Consider the following 4535-nt stretch of genomic DNA (forward strand, 5'->3'; position numbering starts at 1 on the left):
TTTATACAACTTTTGATGCTCTTTCCAATGATATATAGAACGTTATTGCACGTTGTTCCGTTTTCCTGGTGTTGTCCATCTGAACTTGTCAGTCACGTGACCCATTTGACCTTCGGATCCAATTCTGGTAGTCAATTCTGGCGCTTTTGTTACCATAGCGAAATATGTAACGCCGTGTTCACAGTTTACTGACGACGAAGGTCCTGCTTAATCTGGCAAATAGCGTTCGAGAACTGCGGCCAAGCCCCGCTGATCTTGAACGTGATTGGTCGGTGGGCGTAAAGAATCTCCGTCGTCAGGGAGACTGCGAACACGGGGTAAACCAAGGAGTAAACAATCTGTGCGTGGAATGGGGAGTGGTGAATGTGGAACGGCGATGATAGGTGCTGATGTCGTCGATTTTTATTTATACTGTTATCCTTATTATACATTCTGATCATTTTTTATGTTCAGGAGTTTTCTCTGTTGATTTAACATCAAAAACGGTGTGTTTAACTGTTATTGCCAAGTGCCATATTGATATTGAAATTGGGGTACAATTCAACATTCTGATTCACTGGTTTTCTATGGCCTGTTGTGTATCATATTATTGGTAATGTGAATATAGGTACTCCAAACGGCAAACACTGCTATTTTCTGGTATATATTAATGTTTGACCTGATTTTATATTATTGGTAATGTGAATATAGGTACTCCAAACACTGCTATTTTCGGGTATATATTAATGTTTGACCTGATTTTACTTCACTTCACCTTATATTTTTTGCAGGAACAGTTATCACAGCATTATTGTGCAAAAATAAGGGTGGTGTATCACAGCATATCACAGCACTCTGCCAGCCGCTTTTGGCTTCCATAGAGACATCAACAAGCCTATACCTCCAACACTACCGGAGGTTGACGCTAGCTCACGCGGAATGCGCTGGCAGCGGCTGGCAGCGCGCCCATGAAACACAGCCAGGGGTTTCTTCTGTAAAGTCATTGTTGTCTAGGTACATGGGCCTTTACCAATTGTTAACAGCTATAAAAATTGGAATTAAAAATGTTCAGGTATTATGAGCATCAGCTAAACAGGGAAGAGGATTCGGCTTCAGCCCATCTTGCAACGCCTCAATGAAATTTAACGAGAAACTTAAATTGAGGGAGCAGCTACTCAACTGTGGTAAAGCCCATAAATCCTTGTGGATTTACCTACATACCTGAGGTAAATCCACAAGGCACCTTGAGTTCAAAATATGAAGTGACAACAAGCGAAATATAGCAGAAATTGGGACTTAAAGGAGCTTAGAAATAATCTGCTTAGTTCATTTGAAATGTATTGTTACCCACTTTCTAACCATGCATATTTTTGTGTCTTGTGAGGTCTCATATAGCAATAAAAATAGAAAAGTTATACAAGAGCAGTGACATGCATAGTTTGCTTGTGTTGTCACAACTTTGTACAATATTTCCAGCTTTATAATATGCAGTTATCAGTCACATTGGGCATCACACATGTATTTTTTTTTCTGCAGGAGGGAAGACACAGGAGGGAACTAGTGACTCATGTTTTTGCTTCTATCGCTTCACCCCTGGGGAATCAGTTCCTGCACCCCTTGAATATAATGGTCACCAAGGGGTGCTGTCCTGACACGTTCACTTTCTGTTGAGAAGGTTAGAACAAACACCATGTGTGTCATTTAGTTGCATATATAATACTTCAATGTTAAGTCTGCATGAAGTCTGAAGTCTAGCCACTCTTAATCCTAGGTTGTCGTGACGTTAATCTAGCCTGGGTGGATATTTTGCTGTGCTAAAAGCACGGACTCCGCTACGCCCCAGTACGGCGGCTGGGGCGCCTCCCCTGGAGGAAAACGGCGCCGGGGAGGGGGACGGACACTGTTACACTTGCGGTTTTTGTGTGGGGTAGCGTATACTCTTCTTACAAGTATTTACTATGGACAATGCTTGCGGGTGACCTCCACTGCACGTGACACGTGTAAAACGGAGAGGTGTCACTTTTGTTACGGAGCGAGCGAAGCGAGCGAAGTCTTTCCTTAGATTAACGGAAATTTCTGAGTATGAGCGGCCGGCCGGCCGGCCGGCCGGCCGTGCGGACGCTTTTGCGAGGCTTATAGGCGGCGTGATGCCCCAAAACGGATATTGCGGCGCCGTCGATTGACGCACGAGGGTGAAATTTTCACGACTCGTGGGTCATGTAATTCAACAGGTCGTATTAGCTTTTGGGCACGATTCGGCCGGGGGTGCGCCCGTGGCGCGTGCTCATGTGCGCCATAGGGTTAACATTAAAAACGGCAAAAACAGGCTATTGCTCCAGATGGTCCGACCACTACAACCCCATATGATGCACTCTTGGCTGCATCCCCACCCCACCCTTTCCCCTTACAGTATGAAGTATGAAAAACAGTGATTTTTTACTGGAGCTGCAAAGTGTGCCTTTGAACCACCTTATGATTTACTAGTATCTAATGTATTTGTCCATCAGGATCAGTTATCTAATGGCAGTAGACTGTTGTCTTCACATACTTCATATCTATTTTGGCTACTGCATTGTGTTCTGTAAAAAAAAAAATATGGAAAACGTTTTGGATGTAGTTTTTAGTAGAATGCTTCTTTACAGATCCCGAAAGAAGATAACTGCTTGTTTTCTTCACCGCCACCAGTCTACCTGCTCTCTGCACACTCGGCAGAGCGCGGCAGGGCACCCCACGGAGCTGCACTAGTCACATCCGGGCCCCACGCCGGTCGACGGCCGATGCGATGGAGGCACTACTCCGAGGCACTACTGGGAGGCCTGCGGCGCGGACGACGGATGCGGCAGTTGGTCAAGACACGGCAGCCTACTCGAGGTGCTTCTCGCCTGGAGGACGCAGGCGAATCGCGTTATCCTAGCTGTGCCTCGTCATGGTGCGATGAGCCTTAATAGACTAATGCATATTCTTCCTTTGGTTGTAATTCATTTGCTGCTGCCCGCTGGGCTAAGGAGTAACTCTGTGCGCCTACTTTGTGCAGACGCTCGTCCAGTGCCGCCCTTCGTTTGCCGCACATATCTTTATTTATTCTTTGTTACAATTCCGTCTTTGGTCATTTTTTTTTTTTACCATGGGGGCACTTGAAAGTTTTGTTTTTAAATCTGTGGACATTGAACCTGGAATCGGTTTTTTGTCGGATTTCGGTTTTGTTTTTGCACTGTGGAAATATCTCGTTCAATATTTTTTTAAGATAGGGCGTGTTAAAACTTTTAGTCTCATTACTCCTCTGTGCATTCTAAAGTACTATAATGTGCATCTCAAGTGTTTGGTGCTGTACTGTTATTATTTATGGTTAATCCAGTGCTGATTTATGGTTAATCCAGTTTTTATTCGATTGAATCGTTGTGTGTAATGTGCATGACATCCGCGTACCGCCTGTAGCAGTGTTATATATTTTCATTTATGCTGGAAAATAATAACTTTCTTGTTCATTGGCTTTATTCGATGACAGAGACGTGCCAGATGACTGGGGCTGCGACTTGACTTGGTAGTTGTTAACGGTGCAAACTTCAACCATCAAGCATGATGTGGAAACGTCACATTCCGTTATCAAATCTTCGTACCGTAAATACTGAATAAGATCAATACTAGGCTGGAGCTTGCTAGAAAAACCGTGCACTGACAACGGCGAGTGGTGGACCTGAGTAGCGGCCGGGAGGCAGGGAAGTCAGCCAATTGTCAGATGTCTATTTCTTCACACATCTTTATTCTTTACTTTACACCGTCATAGACGTAATGCAATTATCGGAGCATGAAGTGGTGTATTGCCCTTATTACACCCTTCCAGTAAGTATCCAATGCCCATCCATCCACTTTCCGCAGGTGCAGGAGCAAGGGAGAGCGAAATAATTTTTATCGTCACTCACCTCACGCCCAACTGCTAGGCGAAAAGCCAGTACTCGCAATGTTTCAATCTTATTTAAGAAAAAAAGCAAATGTATCGGCTATAAATGCGTCGTGTTCCCTGCGGTAATACTATTAGTTTAGGGTGCCGTGCACGTCAGTTTGTAACACACCGACTCCGGTCTGCACGTGCAAGGCTCATCCTCTCGTTTGGCGGCGGGCGTTTTTGCTGCGTAACCGCAGGTTGTTTGAAAAGACAAACACTATTCGTTAGAATTGTGTTTTTCTATTGAAAAACAACCGGAGCGGTCGTTCTCCGGGCTATGTTTTGCATGTCTGGCCGCGAATTGGGGCAACTTGGGTCAGGCCTAAACTTGTGGCTCGATTTTCTTAAAAATTTCAGTGTATGGGCTCCCGCAGGCGATCTACCTGATGGCTTCGGTCGCTACTCGCTTAAAACCTCGTGGCACGTGGCACGTGCGATTCCATTTTCCCCATGTTAAGTCAATGGGGTTTTGGACACTTTTTGCGCGATCGCGAATAGCGGGAAAACGAGCCAAGGAAGAGGTGGTTTTCTTCCCAGCATTTTATGGCAAACACGTTTGGGTACACGCTAGTGTGCGCCGTATACCCCTCAGAACTTCGTAACGTGACTTTGC

At 45.0% G+C, this 4535-nt stretch overlaps 1 long non-coding RNA gene across 1 annotated transcript; it reads left to right on the forward strand.

Moving 5' to 3' along the window:
• Positions 1–344: 344 nt before the first annotated feature.
• LOC122390455 lies at positions 345–3464 on the forward strand. The gene is made up of 2 exons (XR_006258156.1): positions 345–383; positions 2622–3464. It is a non-coding gene; the product is annotated as an uncharacterized LOC122390455 (long non-coding RNA).
• The last annotated feature ends 1071 nt before the right edge of the window (positions 3465–4535 follow it).

Source organism: Amphibalanus amphitrite, unplaced genomic scaffold (genome assembly GCF_019059575.1).
Source record: "Amphibalanus amphitrite isolate SeventyFive unplaced genomic scaffold, NRLGWU_Aamphi_draft 000396F_arrow, whole genome shotgun sequence".
Lineage (NCBI taxonomy): Eukaryota > Metazoa > Arthropoda > Thecostraca > Balanomorpha > Balanidae > Amphibalanus > Amphibalanus amphitrite.